This window comes from Danio rerio, chromosome 19 (assembly GCF_049306965.1).
Source record: "Danio rerio strain Tuebingen ecotype United States chromosome 19, GRCz12tu, whole genome shotgun sequence".
In the NCBI taxonomy this organism is placed as follows: domain Eukaryota; kingdom Metazoa; phylum Chordata; class Actinopteri; order Cypriniformes; family Danionidae; genus Danio; species Danio rerio.
Window position 1 is genome coordinate 25,751,895 of NC_133194.1, and position 19,220 is coordinate 25,771,114.

The following is a 19,220-nucleotide window of genomic DNA, read 5'->3' on the forward strand; positions in this document are numbered from 1 at the left end:
TCATAAACATATTGTTCAGGAAAGGGCCAGCAAAATCTATGTGCAGACGTTTCCAAGACTCACCCGGAAACTCCCATGGATGAAGAGGAACTTGACTGGGCACTCGTTGTTCTTGTTGACAAGTTTCACACTCTTTGCAACATTTTTCCACATCCATATCAATTTTCGGCCACCACGAGCCAGGGCTTTCATTTTAACAATGCCGGGGTGTCCTGCATGAAGTTCATACAACACTGATTTTCGAATTTTGAAAGGTACAACAACCCTTGTTCCCCATAGCACACAACCCTGTTCCATCGATAACTCGTCTCTTTTAGTCTGAAACACCTTCAACTCTTCTGCCACTTCACCTGGCCAACCCTCCATTACATACTGGGCAACTTTAGACATATGTAGATCTCTTCTAGTTGCTCTAGCAATCTGTGATGCATTTATAGGGGCCTCATGTATATGATTAGATAGCAGGGTATTAATATGTGCTGACATGGCTTCTGTACCCACATCTGTAATTTCAGGCAATGGCACTCGTGACAATCCATCAGCATTCTCATGCATCTTTGCCTTGCGGTAACAAATGTGGTAATCATAGGCTGCTAAAATTATTGCCCACCTCTGGATACGGGCAGCAGCCATCATTGGGAAATGTTTATGTTCCACAAATATAGTCACAAGAGGTCTGTGATCAGTCATCAGCTTAAAGGATCGTCCCCACAGATATTGATGAAATTTTTTTACACCAAAAATAATGCTTAATGCTTCTTTCTCAATCTGAGAATATTTCTTTTCTGCGGGTGACAAAGTGCGTGAAGCATAAACAATAGGGCGTTCCTCACCATTTGGCATTGTATGCTGCAACACTGCTCCGATTCCATAAGCTGTAGCATCACATGCTAGTGTCACAGGTAACTCTGGATTATAGTGTACTAACACTTTATCACAAGTCAACAGCTCTTTGCACTTCTCAAATGCACTTTGTTCTTTCTTCCCCCAATACCAGATCACTTGCTCTTTTAGAAGTCTATACAATGGAGCCAACACTGTGCTCTGATTTGGTACAAAACGTCCATAATAATTAACCAAGCCTAAAAAAGCTCGCAATTCCTTTACATTTAAAGGTGCTGGAGCATCCTGGACAGCCTTCACCTTGTCCTTCGTTGGATACACTCCTCCTTCATCCATCACATGACCCAGATATTCAATTTGAGTCTGGCCCCACTCACATTTACTTTTTTTTACTCTTAATTCAGAGTCTTGTAACCGCTGGAGGACTTGGCTAAGAATTGATAAATGCTCTTGTTCATCTTTTCCCACAATCAACAAATCATCCAAGTATACCACAACTTTCAGGTCCTTCATCAAATTTTCCATAATACGTTGAAAAATAGAGGGAGCTGAACTAATGCCAAAAGCCAGACGATTATAGACATAAAGTCCCTTGTGAGTGTTGATTGCTGTGTATTTCTTTGAGTCATCATCAAGCAAAACTTGCTGGTATGCCCGAGCTAGATCAATTTTAGAAAAAACTTTTCCTCCACTTAAAGTGGCCAGAACTTCTTCAATTCTTGGTAACGGGTACGTTTCGGTGTTAGCAACTTGATTTACAGTGACCTTATAGTCTCCACATAGCCGAATTGTTTTATCTTTTTTTACCACAGGGACAACTGGAGCAGCAAATTCACTGTATGTAACTGGAGATATAATATTTGCTTTCTCCAAACGCTCAATTTCCTTTTCTACCTGTTCTTTCATGGCAAAGGGTAGTGGACGACTCTTGAAAAATTTTGGCTGCACATCTGATTTTACTGAAATTGTAGCTTTAATATCCTTCAAAGTTCCTGTTATGTATTTGTGTTTTTTGTGCTCTGTTTTCTCTGTGTTTTTTTCCCTCTCTCTCTCTCTCGCTCTGTTCTCCCGTATCTGCTCTCCTGTATTCTCAGGTTCTGTTCATTGGTCCATTCAGCTGTCAGTCATTCCTCTCCGGTTACGTCACTCTTACGTCACATCCAATAAGCAAAGACCACCCGTGTTAAAAGCGCGCGCCAGACCACTCGCTCTTTCTTGTTTTCTTGCTTTCTTGCTTGCATTTTTCTCTTTTGCTGTTTGTCGCTTGTTTGTATTTACCGCGTGCGTTTAGAAATAACCCCGTCTAACTGTGTTTTGTTGTTGCTTGTTTCTGTGTGCACGTTATCAGTCCGTTATTCGTACATAGTTCTTAATTTATCGTTGTTTACGAGGCTTGGACGAAGCGGACAGGTAAGAAGGTCACGTGACATACATTTCGCAACACTCAGGACTGCTCTGCTGTCTAGTACACTAGGTTAGGGGCGAGCGCCACTCCTTGTACTTTTTGGATAGATAGATAGAGTAGATAGTTAGGACTCGGAAGATCTTCGTGTGTTAATTATACTGTTTTTCACATAGTTAGTTAGCTAGATGCTTCTGGGAAGTTAGATTTAGTTTGGGTTTTGTTCTTTTCATTTCTTTAGCGCCGCCCGCGTCCCTTCTGCCAGCTCTCTTGTTTTTCCCGTCTTTATTTGTTTCAGTGTTGTACATATTGTAAATAGTATATTTTTGCTTTACTTACTTTTTCTTTATTTTTGATTAATTCGTTGTTGTTGTTCACTTTGGTATTGTAAATAAAAGCACACATTTTCTGGCATTACTTTGGTCGTCTTTCCACTCATTCACTGTTTATATAAATATATTTTAATTAAATAAATGTCAAACCCCACACCCTAGACTAACATCAGGGGTTTGTAACATTTTTGGGGGCTCGTCCAGGATCATTTAACCCATTTTTAAACAATTAAAATTGTTTGTATTTATAGTTTGAGTGTGAAAGCAACCTGCTAATTTACAAAGGCCCACTGTAGGCCCGACCCGCGGAACGCGCTGCTCAGGTAAACACGCGCACCCACACACACACACATTTCTCTCTGTATTGTTTCTGGTATAAGTAAATAAACAGGATGGCATTGTTTGATTTACAGACATTTATTAATAATCCAACCGTAGAACAATTCGACCGCTGTAGAAAAGATGATTTATTACAGATAGCGGACCATTTCAAAATTTCATTGGTAAAACAAGCTCTTAAGAAAAATATTAAGAGTGCCTTATACGAAAGGTTGGTTGAATTAAAGGTTCTCAAAATGCCTGTTGTGGAAGAGGAAGAAACCGAGTTTCTTGGTGCTGGCGCGCAAAGCTCAAGTGCAGATGAGCCGGATGAAGGGCGAAATGAAAGCGGTGCTGCGGCTGCGCTCACTGAAGGCAAGCCAACACTGTCACCTTTCGATCCGTTTTCCCCCGTTTATTCTGGGTCTAAAGAGGATGGACGTTTAAAAGTCCGCCTGGCCCGTTTACAGTTTGAGGCACAGGAAAGGGCACAAGCGCGTCAGGCTGAGATGGAACTGAGACTCGAAATCCGCAGGCTTGAAGTTACGGCCGAAAAAGAGGTGAAGCTGCGTCAGCTGGAGTTGGAGGCTTTAAAAACTCCTCCTAAAGTGGCTGCGCAGTCCACCCGTGCTGAGACCTCTGTTGCTCCGGCGGGCGATCCAACCTCAACCACCTTCGATATAAGCAAATATGTATCTCTCGTACCAATATTTAGGGAATCCGAAGTCGATACATATTTTAGCGCTTTCGAGCGCATAGCGGCTTCTTTTCGCTGGCCTAAAGATTCATGGTCCCTTCTTCTCCAGTGCAAATTGGTTGGAAAGGCACAGGAGGTTTTTGCTACACTGTCCTTAGAGGACAGCCTTAATTATGATACTGCTAAATCAGCAATCCTCCGTGCTTATGAACTCGTACCTGAAGCATACAGACAGAAATTTAGGAATCACAAAAAGCTTTCTAGCCAGACTTTTGTTGAGTACGCGCGAGAAAAAGGCGTTCTTTTTGATAAATGGTGTAATGCAAATAAGGCAACTGACTTTAATTCGTTAAGAGAATTAATTTTGCTTGAAGAATTTAAAGATAGATTGCCTGAACGTGTAGTGGTATACCTTAACGAACAAAAAGTTATGTCGTTGTCACAGGCAGCTGTGTTGGCAGATGAGTTTGTGCTTACGCACAAAAATGTGTTCTATCCAGTCCGATCGGATAAAAATCCCACTGTTCAGTCTGTGAATTTTCCACGTATTCCGACTGCTACTTCCCGACCTAAAGAGGCAATAGAGTGTTACTACTGCCACAAGAAAGGGCACAAATTATCTGAATGTTCCACGCTGAAGCGAAAAAATCCGCAACAGCCATCTAAAAGTGTTGGTTTTGCAAAATCTATTACAACCAACGGCAATGATGAGAGCACTGATCCGAGCTACACACCGTTCTTGCTCAGGGGTCTAATTTCATTATCTGGCAACCCTGAAGATCAGTGTGAGATTGTACTGCTGCGTGATACAGGCGCTTCTCACTCGTTCATGGTAGAAAATGCATTATCTCTGCCTGAACACTCATCTTGTGGATCTAATATTTTAGTCCAAGGCATTGAGATGGGTTTTGTAAATGTGCCACTATATCGCGTTCATTTACAGTGCGATTTATTCACTGGGTTTGTGTCAGTCGGCATTCGTCCTTCTCTTCCTGTTAAAGGAGTTTCATTTATTCTAGGTAATGATTTGGCCGGTGGTAAAGTAATGCCTATTTTAGAAGTTACTGATCACCCCAATCTTACCTGTTGTCCAGACGAGTTATCAGTAAATTACCCAGATACTTTCCCAGCGTGCGTAATGACGCGCGCCATGTCACGGAAAGATGATTCAGTTGACTTATCAGAATCTTTTATTGCGCCAGTATTTTCTGAGAATGTAGTTTCTCCTCCAGACAAAACAGCTACACAGAAACAACAGGAAAAATCAGAATATTTTAATTTTGATGGTGATGCTCTGAGTTTGCCCGTTACTCGTCAGCAGATTATTGCTGCGCAGAAAGATGATGATTCTTTGGTAAAGTGCTTCGACTCCGTTGTTGATTCAGATCAGATTGATAAAAAGCAAATTGCGTATTTCGTCGAAAATGGCTTGTTGATGCGCAAGTGGTGCTCTAATATTGAGACTGATGCTGATTGGAATAATGTCTATCAAATTGTCGTTCCCTCCGCTTACCGCCAACATGTATTATGTCTAGCACACGATCATGTGATGTCAGGTCATTTAGGTATCACGAAAACATACAATCGGATACTTAAACATTTCTTTTGGCCTTGTTTAAAGAAGGACGTCGTGCAGTTTTGTCGCACCTGCCATACGTGCCAATGCATGGGGAAGCCAAACCAGGTAATTCCACCTGCTCCTCTTTTTCCCATCCCAGTCATAGGAGAGCCAATTGAACATGTAATTATTGATTGTGTGGGTCCATTACCTAAAACCAAAACAGGTAATCAATTTTTACTAACAATAATGTGTACTGCTACTCGATTTCCCGAGGCAATACCGCTCCGCAGAATTACAGCTCCTCTTATAATCAAATCATTGATTAAATTTTTCTCCACATTCGGCTTACCAAAAATCATACAAACTGACCAAGGATCAAATTTTATGTCAAAAATGTTTGCTCAAGTTCTAAAATCATTGTCTATCACCCACCGAGTATCAAGTGCTTATCACCCACAAAGTCAAGGTGCTCTCGAGCGATTTCACCAGACGCTTAAGTCTATGTTAAAGAAATACTGTGCGGATACCTGCAAAGACTGGGATGAGGGCGTTCCATTGGTACTATTAGCGGTGAGAGAAACTATTCAAGAGTCTCTCGGGTTTAGCCCCGCTCAGCTTGTATTCGGCCACGATTTGCGAACTCCTCTTAAACTTCTGAAAGAGAACATTTTGGAAATTAAGGAAAGTCCAAAAATGAATGTTCTTAGTTATGTAAGCCGTTTCAGAGAACGTTTACATGATGCTTGTAAATTGGCAAAAGAATCACTTAAAGCTGCGCAAAATGTCATGAAGCGTCAGTATGACACCCGAGCGGTCGCGCGCTCCTTTCAGCCCGGCGATCAGGTGCTCGTACTGTTGCCAATGCCTGGTTCTGCTCTCTCTGCCCGCTTTTCTGGACCCTATGTGGTGCAGAAAAAGTTAAGCGAGACAGATTACGTAATTGAAACACCTGACAGAAAACGCAAATCGCGCGTATGTCATGTTAACATGTTAAAAACGTACCATGTTAAAGAGAAAACTCAGATTACCACACCTGTTCTTCCTGCTGTTGCAGTTGTGAGCGATGTTACGCATTCTGAAGTTGATGATGATGGCCTGGTGTTACGCAATGCTCCTCAGCAGTGCGCTCGTTTAACTAATTCAGAGATGCTGAAAAATCTGAATTCACATCTCACGTATTTATCAGATTCACAAAGGCTGGATATCATTCATTTAATTCAGAAATTCCCCAATCTTTTCAGTGACACTCCAACGCAAACATCCGTAATTAAACATGACATCAATATTCAAAATTCTTCCCCAATAAAGCAACACCCTTACCGTGTGAACGCACACAAGCGTGCTATTATGAGGAAGGAGGTTGAATATTTGATGGAAAATGGTCTTGCAGTTCCTAGTTGCAGTCCATGGAGTTCACCGTGCGTTCTGGTACCCAAACCAGACGGAACATTTAGATTCTGCACAGATTACCGTAAGGTTAATGCTGTCACTGTCCCAGATTGCTACCCTTTACCCCGTATGGAAGATTGTATTGACAACCTTGGTTCAGCTAGTTTTGTCACTAAACTTGATTTGTTAAAGGGCTACTGGCAAATTAAATTAACTCCGCAAGCTTCTGCTATCTCAGCCTTCGTTACACCAGATCACTTCATGCAATATTCAGTTATGGCCTTCGGATTGCGAAACGCACCTGCCACATTTCAAAGATTAATTAATACGGTTTTATTCGGCGTTCCAAATTGTAACGCATATTTGGATGATTTAGTGGTTTATGCATCTGAATGGTCTGAACACATTTCTTTGCTGCACACTGTTTTTGAAAAACTGTCCAACGCCACATTAACATTAAATTTGGCAAAATGTGAATTTGCAAGGGCGACCGTCACATACCTTGGTAAGGAAGTTGGTCAAGGTCAAGTTCGGCCAGTCGCTGCGAAGGTCTCCGCCATAGCCGAATTTCCCGTACCTAAAACCAGGCGAGAGTTGCGCCGGTTTTTGGGTATGTCGGGGTACTATCGGAGTTTCTGCCGAAATTTTTCCAGTGTGGTTTCACCCCTCACGAATTTACTTAGTCCCTCTCAGCAATTTGTTTGGTCAGCTGAGTGTCAGCATGCTTTTGAGAGCATAAAAGCTTTGCTCTGCTGCGCTCCTGTACTCGCGGCCCCAGATTTCACCACTCCTTTTAAACTGGAAGTAGACGCGAGTGCTTTAGGTACTGGCGCGGTACTTATTCAGGAGGACCGTGATAGTATCGAGCACCCAGTCTGTTATTTTTCCAGAAAATTCAACAAACACCAAATTAATTACTCCACTATCGAAAAAGAAGCCCTTGCATTACTATTGGCATTACAATACTTTGAAGTTTACCTTGGTTCCAGTTCGTTTCCAATCATGGTTTACACCGATCACAATCCGTTAGTTTTTCTCTCCCGTATGTACAATCAAAATCAGCGCCTCATGCGCTGGGCTTTGATTGTACAGAATTACAACCTGGAAATCCGTCACAAGAAAGGCACCGACAATATAGTGGCCGATGCTCTTTCCAGGTGTGTGTAGTTGGTCGTAATTAAACCGCATGGTTTGTTTTGCGAGTTTTTTTTTCTTTCTATTTCACAATTTTTTTTTTTTAACAAACAATATTATATGTTTGTTCTCATGGGTGGGAGTGTTATGTATTTGTGTTTTTTGTGCTCTGTTTTCTCTGTGTTTTTTTCCCTCTCTCTCTCTCTCGCTCTGTTCTCCCGTATCTGCTCTCCTGTATTCTCAGGTTCTGTTCATTGGTCCATTCAGCTGTCAGTCATTCCTCTCCGGTTACGTCACTCTTACGTCACATCCAATAAGCAAAGACCACCCGTGTTAAAAGCGCGCGCCAGACCACTCGCTCTTTCTTGTTTTCTTGCTTTCTTGCTTGCATTTTTCTCTTTTGCTGTTTGTCGCTTGTTTGTATTTACCGCGTGCGTTTAGAAATAACCCCGTCTAACTGTGTTTTGTTGTTGCTTGTTTCTGTGTGCACGTTATCAGTCCGTTATTCGTACATAGTTCTTAATTTATCGTTGTTTACGAGGCTTGGACGAAGCGGACAGGTAAGAAGGTCACGTGACATACATTTCGCAACACTCAGGACTGCTCTGCTGTCTAGTACACTAGGTTAGGGGCGAGCGCCACTCCTTGTACTTTTTGGATAGATAGATAGAGTAGATAGTTAGGACTCGGAAGATCTTCGTGTGTTAATTATACTGTTTTTCACATAGTTAGTTAGCTAGATGCTTCTGGGAAGTTAGATTTAGTTTGGGTTTTGTTCTTTTCATTTCTTTAGCGCCGCCCGCGTCCCTTCTGCCAGCTCTCTTGTTTTTCCCGTCTTTATTTGTTTCAGTGTTGTACATATTGTAAATAGTATATTTTTGCTTTACTTACTTTTTCTTTATTTTTGATTAATTCGTTGTTGTTGTTCACTTTGGTATTGTAAATAAAAGCACACATTTTCTGGCATTACTTTGGTCGTCTTTCCACTCATTCACTGTTTATATAAATATATTTTAATTAAATAAATGTCAAACCCCACACCCTAGACTAACATCAGGGGTTTGTAACAGTTCCCAATTCATCCCTGAAGACTTCATTGTATTTCTCAAGAACTTCTTGAATTGATGTAGGCTGTTGCATTTGATTCACATAGTGAATTCCTTTCCAATTCAACTTAATTTTATGCATCCAATTCCTACCACACAAATTAGGTCTGTTACCTTCAACCACAAGCAAGGCCAACTCATTTATTTGGTGTTCATACTGAACAGTGGCTCTGAATTGTCCCAGAACTTTAATGCTTTCACCTGTATAAGTTTTTAACTTTACTTCAGCTCTTTCCAGTGGTACATTAGCAAATGACTGTTTGTATGTTTGGTGGGAAATTATACTCACAGCAGCTCCTGTATTAACTTCCATCAGTCAATCTCTCTGATTCACAGTAAAATTCACTTTAAACTTCTGTTTTTCCGAATTACTCAACAGAGAAAACATTTCCAATTCTGGCTCTTCGGCATCCATATAAGCCGTCACGTTGCTCTTTCTCTCATGTTTATTCGGGTAAGGCTTTTCTTTTTCTCTACACGCTTTCTTTAAATGACCAAATTTTCCGCACTGATGGCATTTAGAATTCTTAAAATAGCATTCATGTGCCTTATGATTGCTACCTTTACATCGATAACATGCATACCTCTGGTGATGCGTAGTTTTCACTTTATGCACAGCCGCTGCATCCTCTGCTTTCCTCAGCTGTTGCGTATCCCGATCAGCTGTTTCCATACTGAGAGCAATTTCAAATGCTCGTGCAAACGTGAGCGCATCCTCTGAAAGCAATCTTCGTTGGCATGCTTCGCTTTGTATTCCACTAACAAAACGATCACGTAACGCTTCATCCAAACTTGCACCAAAGTCACATTTTGACGCACATTGTTTGAGTTCGGCAACATACTGGGACACAGTTTCATGAGGCTTTTGTATGCAGTGCTGAAATCGGAAGCGCTCAGCTATTATTAGCGGTTTGGGTTCAAAGTGTGCTTGCAGGATCCCGACAATTTCTCTAAATGTCTTATCCTTCGGCTTTAAAGGTTGAACCAAGTTTCGCAATAGCCCGTAAGTGGAAGCACCAACAGCACTTAGTAATGTCGCCACTTGCTTTGTATCATCCACATCATTAGCAATCATGAATAACTCCACTCGCTCAATATATGCTGACCCGGACTCATTTTCTGGTTTATACTCATCTAATCTTCCGATTTGGGCCATATCCACACAATTTTCCTCGTCGCCAGTTTGTTATATATTTACGAGGCAAACACACAGAAATTCCATCAAGCGCGCTTTACTTAGATATAAACAACGTCATCACAACAATACATCACATGGCTTAAATAGTTGTCAAGAACCAATAAATAGCGAGACCAACACCCAGATCATTACACACACACATTATTCCAATACACCACAGATGTCGCATCAAAGATTCAAATGTGACCACTCAGTGGGTTATGTCACGTGAATCGCGTCACATTATTTTGGCTTTGAGGCTCTATATGGGATTCGAATTATTGGCCAGAGTTATTTAAAATTACACTTTATTACAATATATATTGAATATAAATATATTAATTATATCTTAAATATATTATATAATAATAAATTACATATAATAATTAAAAGGACAAATTCTGGACCTTTTGGTCGTGGGGGTTGGTTCGTTCGAACCACCCGAACCCCCCCTGGCTACAGGCATGGACTACATACAAAGTCATGGTTATTATATACCCAAATATGACTAAAAGTGACGATTTTTTATTATCTCTTATTTGAAATCATTTACGCGAATAAAAGTGAAACAAGATTACAAAAAACTGCAGTGCATTAAACACACGCGTCTTTAATCTACCGCGAAACACAGAGTAGAGCCGCGCTGCAATTTAAAGCACAGCGTGACCGTCTCTCTCTGAACCGCAGATGGCGTTACCGCAGTGGGATGTGGAGAGACCTTTTTCCCATCGCATGCGCAATGATAGCTGATGGAGCGTGTGTGCAGCGCATAGCACAGAAGCAACTCGCAGGCGTTTGCCTACCGGGTGCATCAGCAGCGCGCACCTTATCTCTCTCTGTTCTAATTACCTATCTATCTTTTATTTTTATTTTCATCTGCAGCAGGGCCCGCAGTAACTTTATCACATGTTTAGTGTTTCCTTAACCTGCAACTATTTATTTGACACATTATAAATCATGAAGAACTGTACTGTATGCTTCTCAAGCTTTATGAGAAGTGTCATTCATGTGTTTTCAGGTGCTCTCAGACGACAATCACCTGTTATATCATGTCATTTACTTTTTGATTGTTAGCATGATGTAGGCCTTTGTAATAGTATTTATACAATATAGTTATAATGACACATATACATGATCAAACTAGTGTGTTTAAACTAGTTTTAAATTAGTTTGTTTTTGTAGTTTGGGCCAAAACAAATGTTTATTGCATTTTAATATTTTAAGTTTATTTGATTGCCTATATAAAAATCAGTGGATATTATCAATGCATTTATTGGATAAAATAAAATTGCTATCCCCATCCCCAGAAGTGATTAAGGCTACACAGTCATAGCGATACATGCAAAGCTATTTATATGTATGTGGAACAAGTGAAGCACTATGAATATATATTAAAATAAAATATCAGATCTCTGTGTGGTGCACTGGCTGTTGTCAGACTCCTTGTGGAAACAAAAATCTTTCAGAAAAATTACAATTAATAGCAAAATGGATTTGAAAACATAGACATACTATTGAAAATTCATACATAGTTCATAAGAGTTGTACTTCTGTGGTTATTTTGGTTAAAGTAACCTAAAAGTGATAAAAAAGTAATGTAATGCATTTTTTGTTTCAATATTTTTTATTGAGTTTCAGTTTTTCAAATATGAAAGAACAACAATACAAACCCCAAACCCATACCAATCCAACAGCGGGATAGCGCTCACATTAGCCATAAATTAGCAAATATACAATTGTACATGTAGGTTTAAATACAAATACAAAGAAATAATAATTATTATAACCATAATTACAATAAATAAATAAATACATAAAAACATACAAGAAAAATTAATAAAAACATAATAAAAAATAAATAAATAAATAAATAAAAGGGGGAAAAAGCATTTATTCAGCTAACATATAACCATACACACCATATGTATAGAAAAATCAAATTATTTGAGATTTCCACAAAATCAATAAAAGGTTGCCACACCTTAAAAAATTTTCCCTCCGACCCTCTTAATGAAAACCTGATTTTTTCTAAATGAAGACAAGACATCATTTCTCTAACCCACTGAGTGGGAGGATGAGAATCCTTCCATTTTAGCAAAATAGCCCTACGTGCTAATAAAGTCGAAAATGAAAGGATTTTACATTTTGAAGAAGGCAACTGTATATCCTCTGAAGTAACCCCAAATAGTGCCACCTGTGGAACTGGATCTAGCTTGTGCTGAAGAATCACAGATAACGTGTCAAATATTAACTTCCAGAAATGCTTTAAGTTGGGGCAAGTCCAGAACATATGAAATAAAGTGCCTTCAGCACAATTACATCTATTGCACAAAGGACTGGTACCTGGAAACATTTGGGCTAATTTAGTCTTAGAGATATAAGCTCTGTGCACTACTTTAAATTGAATAAGGGAGTGCCGGGCACACATTGATGATGAGTGAATTCTTTTAAGAATATCGTTCCATAGATCATTCGAAATCGAACCACAAAGATCCTCTTCCCAAGCACTCTTAATGTTATCTGTTAGGGTAGATGACTGGTTCAGAAGTAGATTATACAACATAGAAATTGAGCCTTTAGCTAGTATATTACAAGAAAGAAAATAATCTAAATGGTTTCCAGAGGGCAAAACAGGAAATTCCGGTATGAGGGATCTAATATAATCTCTTATTTGTAGGACTCTGAAAAAATCAGACTTAATCAGCGCGTAATTTGATATCAACTGATCAAAAGATGCAAACACTTAGTCTATGAATAGGTCTTTAAAGCATACTATTCCCTTATCGAACCAACCTCTGAAAGAATTGTCTTACATTGAATGGGAAAAAAAAATGATTTCGAGCTATAGGGCTGAGAAGAGAAAAGCTATCAAAACCAAATGACCTCCTAAACTGAATCCAGATCCTCAGTGAATGTTTCACCACTGGGCAGTCTGTAAAATTGTAAGAAATCAATTGCCGCTTGGCCGCAAGTAGAGCCGGAAGAGAAATTTGATTATGAGCATGCATCTCCATATCTACCCAGGATGGTTTATTAGGCTGCAAATGATATTGCCACCAATACAGTGTATTACGCATATTCGCTGCCCAATAATAAAACTTAAAGTTGGGCAAAGACATCCCACCCTCACACCTGGCCTTTTGAAGGTGTGCTTTCTTCAACCTAGGATGTTTGCCATTCCAAATGAAATTAGAGATGACTGAATCTAAAGATTTAAAAAAAGATAAGGGAATAAAAAGAGGGAGACTTTGAAAAAGATACAGAAATTTCGGAAGGACCGTCATCTTAATAGAATTAATGCGCCCTATAAGTGATAACTTTAAAGGCGACCACTTAGAGAGATCTTTCTTAGTTCGTTCCAAGAGCATACTAAAATTATGTTTAAACAGCTGTTTATACTGGCGGGTAATACAAACACCAAGATAAGTAAATTTATTTTTAATTATCTTCAGAGGTATATTAGAGTACTGCAACTGCTTATCTACCATGTTTATTGGGAAAAGTTCACTCTTTTGTAAATTAAGCTTATAGCCTGAGAGCCTACCAAAGTTCTCTAGCAAAGTTAGAGCCGGGGGCAGGGAAATCTGTGGATTAAATATGTAAAGCAGTAAATCGTCTGCATATAATGTTACCTTGTGCATGGTATCCCTTCGTGTAATCCCGGCAATTTGCTGACATTCACGTAGAGCGATTGCCAGTGGCTCGATGGCAAGAGCAAATAATAATGGACTTAATGGACAACCCTGCCTGGTTCCACGCTGCAGATTAAATGAACGGGACTGCAACCCATTAGTTAAGACTACAGCAGAAGGTGTGTTATATAGTAATTTAATCCATGAGAGAAAGTTAGGGCCAAATCCAAATTTTTCTAAAGCTAGAAAAAGGTAATCCCTCTCTACTCTATCGAATGCTTTCTCAGCATCTAGAGAAACTACACATTCTGGAATAGAGTGGTGCTGAGAGTAAATTATATTAAGCAAGCGGCGAATATTAAAAAATGAATGGCGGTTTTTAATAAAGCCTGTCTGATCAGGAGAGATTATGCTAGGGAGGACATTCTCCAACCTTGAGGCAATCACTTTTGCTAGAATTTTAACGTCGCAATTAAGTAAAGATATGGGTCTATAAGACGCACAATCCAAAGGGTCCTTATCCTTTTTAAGCAAAAAGAAAATACATGCCTGACTTAAAGTAGGAGGGAGAGCCCCTGACTTGAAGGAGTCAGAAAAGACAACTGTTAAAAAAGGAGTGAGCTGCTTAGAAATTTTTTTGTAGAACTCTGACGGAAAACCATCAGGACCTGGTGATTTTCCAGATTGCATGACAGAAATAGCAGCTATCAACTCCTCCTGTGAAACAGGTTCCTCCAAAGATTTGCTAATGTCAGGGGGTTAGGTGGGAACCTGTATTTGATCAAAAAAGTTTGTAATATCTTCTCGTTAAGGGGATTCAGTAGTATATAAAGTAGAATAAAAGTCCCTAAATTTATCGTTAATGATGTTTTGGTGAGTTGTAATCTCACCATTATTTAGACGGATACCACTAATAATTTGCTTTGCCTTGAACCCACGCAGTTGGTTGGCTAATAACTTTCCAGATTTTTCCCCGCTCTCATAAAACACACTTCTAGTTCTTCTCAAAAGGGACTCTATCTCACCAGTTGACAGTAAATCCAACTCTGCCTTCAGTTTACAGCGTCTCTCATATACATTCGAGGTAGGTGAACTTGCGTATTGTGTATCTAATCGAAAAATTTCATCAGCTAAGGATATTTGTTTTTCTTTCAACTTTCTCTTCTTGGTGGCATTATATGAAATGATTTGGCCTCTGATATATGCTTTAAGAGCATCCAAAACTATTATATTAGAAACATCTGGGGAAATATTAACACTCAAAAAGAAGGAGATTTGGTCAGAAATAAATCCAACAAAATCATCATCTGCTAAAAGTGAGGTATTAAGCCACCAGCTCCTCCTTAGAGAGGGCAAGTTTGAAAACTTTAAATCAAGAACAAGGGGGGCGTGATCTGAAATAATAATACTTTGGTATGCACAGCAACAAACATCAGAGATCAGAGCATTGTCCAAAACAAAATAGTCAATTCGAGAATAAGAATGATGAACTTTTGAAAAAAAGGAGTATTCTCTTTTTTGTGGGTTTAGAAAACGCCAAATATCGGAGAGGCCATTATCAGAAAAAAAATTGTTCAAGTATTTAGAAGATCTACTGGGAGCACCTAATTTAGAAGAAGAGCGGTCTAAGCTTGCGTCCAAACAGCAATTAAAATCACCCCCAAGAATAAGAGAATGAGAATTAAGATCTGGAAGGAGTGAAAGGGCATGTTTAAAAAAAGTGATATCATCAAAATTTGGGGCATAAAAATTTGCTAGAATTAAATTCTTTTTACATAAAGTGCCTGTAACAATAATGTAACGTCCGTTTTTATCTGCTATTATGTTGTTTGGGGTAAAAGGCACGTTCTTGTCAATCAAAATTGCCACACCTCTCGCCTTAGCTTGAAATGATGAATGAAAAAACTGCCCATTCCATTTCTGATTAAGATAAGGATGATTCCTATTATGCAAATGAGTCTCTTGCAGAAAAGCAATCTCTGCTTTGTGCAATCGGAGATGTGCAAGAACTTTATTTCTTTTCACTATGTTATTTAGGCCCTTGACATTCCAGCTTATTAATCTCAACTCCCTACCCATAGTTACCAAAAAAGCGGGCTGTAAATGAATTGTGGAAATAAAGAAAATAAAAATAAAAGAAGGAAAAATAAATAACTAAATTAAAACTGAAGACCCACATATAAACACTTAGTATAGAAAAGGCTACATATAAAAATATGAAATTATCATGGCACCGTCCCGTAACGAACTCCAACCCTCCCACTAGATCAAGCCAACCCCATAGACACGTTGTTATTAACATAATACAACGTTCAAAAATCCCCCATGCAATTTACACTCTTCCTTTACCTCTCCTTACCTTATATAAACTCAACCCTGTGTTTCAGAAAATCCTCCTTAAAGAACATGACATCTTTTATTATTAGAACAGTGGCATAACTTTTCCACCTTATAAAAACGCAATCAGGTAAAACTATTTAAAAGTGTATAACGGTAATGTCCTCTATGAAGCATTACGGTGAGATCCTAGAAAGTTCTTGGCCTCTTCAACCGAGGGGAGCCACTTTTGTTCATCGGCTTTTGTCGTAATTCTCAGTCTCGCCGGGAAGAGGAGGGATGGTTTGAAACCCAGATTGTAAAGTTCTGTCATAACTCCGCGATATTGTGCGCGTTGCTCCACAACCTCAGGGCTGTAGTCATCGTAGATAGCGATCGGTTTGTCATGATATTGTAGAGAGCCCCTTCGTTTCCGAGCCTCTCGCATCACAGCCTCTTTAATCTGATAGCGGTGAAGCCGAACTATCACAGCCCTTGGTTTTCCTCCTTGCTTCGGTTTGGCCACAAGAGCGCGATGCGCCCTGTCGATCTCCGGTGGGGATGATAGGATTTGTTCGCCCATAACATCCACCAGAAACTGCGAGAAAAACACAGATGGTCGAGGGCCCTCGACGGATTCTGGCACTCCGATAATTCTGATATTATTGCGCCGACTTCGACCCTCCAAGTCTGCCGTTTTAGCTTTTAGTTTAGCATAGCTCTCCGTTAGTTCAGAACAGGTCGCTTCTAGCGAGAGAATTCGCTCACTGAGAAGGTCGGCATTCGATTCTAGCGAAGTTATTTGCGTACCTTGATCCAGCACCGCTGTTTGAACTGAGTCCAGTTTCGCTTCCAAAGATATCAAGGCGGCTTTAAACTCAGTAGACCTCTCTATGTTCTTCCAGAAGGCTAGTTAAGGCCGCCATGTTAAACTCCGGGTGCGCTGCGGTACCATCGTCTTTAGGAGGGTCTTTTTTCCCATATTTGCCAGACTTTGATGCCAATTTTAGACTTTTTAAGCATTAAACATGTTCACAGTCAAGCACTAAGTGGTAAACAAATAAATAAAGTGGTGGAGGATTAAAGAATTGAAGAAAAAAAAGAAGTCCACAGGGACCTCGAGACAAGCGCGACTACTCCATTCACGCCCGCAACCGGAAGTCATGTAATGCATTTTTGAGATATTAATATAGTAATGTAACCAATTCCAAAAAAAAAAAGACAGTAACTTTTAATATATAATACATTTTTTCCAGTAGCTTGCCCAACTGTGTTCGTAACATTGCTAATGTTCATTAGCACAAAGATAAGATATTAACGGGGATGCGGAGCAAAATTGTTTATGCACAATGGGCTCTATGCACAGCTAGAGTTTTAAAGCCAACGATAAACCTCCGGTGATAGCTTAATGTGAGTATTTTAAATTTCACAAGGTTGTTTTAACAGCATCAATGTTGTAATGTAATTACAATGCATTCAGTTAAATAGACTTAAGCATTCATTTAGTTGTTCAAGCGTAAAATTTGATGAATGATGGTGTAACCACTACTATCAGTAGTATCTTGCCTCACAGCAAGAAGGTCGCTCGTTCGAGTCTCAGCTGGGTCAGTTTGTGTTTCTGTGTTTGTGTTTCTGAGTTTGCATGTTCTCCCCGTGTTCGCGTGGGTTTTCTCCGGGTGCTCCGGTTTCCCCCACAGTCCAAAGACATGCGGTACAGGTGAATTGGGTAGGCTAAAAATTGTCCGTAGTGTATGAGTGTGAATGAATGGTATGGGTTTCCAAGTGATGGGTTACAGCTAGAAGGGCATCCGCTGCCTAAAAAACACATGCTGGATAAGTTGGCGGTTCATTCCACTGTGACGACCCCAGTTTAATAAAGGGACTAAGCTGAAAAGAAAATTAATAAATGAATGTATAACAATAATTAATATTTTTACAGTAGTGTGATGGTTGGGTTTAGGGTTAGGGTGGGGGTGGGCTTTAAAAAATACAATTTATTGGGTAATTTAATAGAAAGCATAAATAATACTCAATACAACTACTGTTTTTACGTTACTGTGACAGTTGATTTAGGGTTGGGGTGGGAGTAGACGTTAATAAAACACAACAAATGTGAAATTTAATAAATAATATAAATAATTATTTTTAACTTTCGGACGCAACTGTATCAGATCTAGCAACAACCAAAATACCGGGGTAAAACAAACTGTCATATTTTAAAGACACGGCCGGGGGCAAATGGACTTTAATGCAGTGCTTCTTATCTGATCTGAAACCCACTTCATATCGTATATCTAACAGGCAGTGAAGATCACTGATTTTTAAAGAAATTAGATCTTAAACATGACAATTTAGAAATGGAAAGACGTCATCAGAAGCCTTTGGGGTGCCTGGCTGAAAGTTAAATGTCTTTGTGCATATAGCCCATTTAGCTAACACGCAGATGTTGCATTAGAATTTGTATAAATTGTTAAATAGGATAATCTGTAAAATATTTTAAACAATTATATAGTTTTGTGTTATTGGTCTTTAATTTTTAAAGTTACTTATACAAATAAAAATAACTAATTGGAGATTTAAATCATCTTGTCCTTTTTGAGAAAGAATTACTCTTTACTTTTTACTCATGAGTACATTTTTAATGTGTTACTTTTAACTTTTTTTGAGTTTTTTTGAGTAGATTTATAGACATGTAACTTTACTTTTACTTTAGTAAAAAAAATTTAAGTAATAGTACTTTTACTTGAGAAGATTTATGACATCTAATGACATGCTAATTCAACTTGAAACATGCGAATGACATGTTAATTCATACTAGAATCATGCTAATAACATATCAATCATAATAGAATCATGTTAATAACATGCTAATCCATGCTAGAATCATGCTAATAAAATGTTAATCCATACTAGAATCATGCTAATAACACGCTAATCCATACTAGAACCATACTAATAACATGCTAATTCACAATGGAATTATGCTAACAACATCCTAATCCTCGCTAGAATCATGCTAATAACATGCTAATCCATCCTAGATTCATGATAACAAGCTAATTCATACTAGAATCAAGCTAAAAACATGCTAACTTACACTAGAATCCTGCTAACATGCTAATCCATGCAAGAATCCTGCTAATAACATGCTAATCCATACTAGAATCATAATAGTATGCTCATCCATGCTTGAATCATGTTAAAAACATGCTAATTTACACTGGAATCATGCTGACAACATGATAATCCTCGCTAGAACCATGTTAATAACATGCTAATTTGTGCTAGAATCATGCTAAAAACATGGTAATCC

At 39.0% G+C, this 19,220-nt stretch overlaps 1 long non-coding RNA gene across 2 annotated transcripts; it reads right to left on the reverse strand.

Annotated features, from left to right (window-relative positions):
- Nucleotides 1-3,023: 3,023 nt before the first annotated feature.
- Nucleotides 3,024-7,335, reverse strand: LOC141379090 (uncharacterized). Of its 2 annotated transcripts, XR_012395069.1 has the most exons (4): nucleotides 7,044-7,335; nucleotides 4,676-4,833; nucleotides 4,005-4,161; nucleotides 3,024-3,810 (listed from the first exon to the last, which is right to left on the reverse strand). It is a non-coding gene; the product is annotated as an uncharacterized lncRNA (long non-coding RNA). The 2 variants fall into 2 exon arrangements; XR_012395070.1 differs by lacking the exon at nucleotides 4,676-4,833 and having other exon boundaries at nucleotides 7,044-7,334.
- Nucleotides 7,336-19,220: the final 11,885 nt, after the last annotated feature.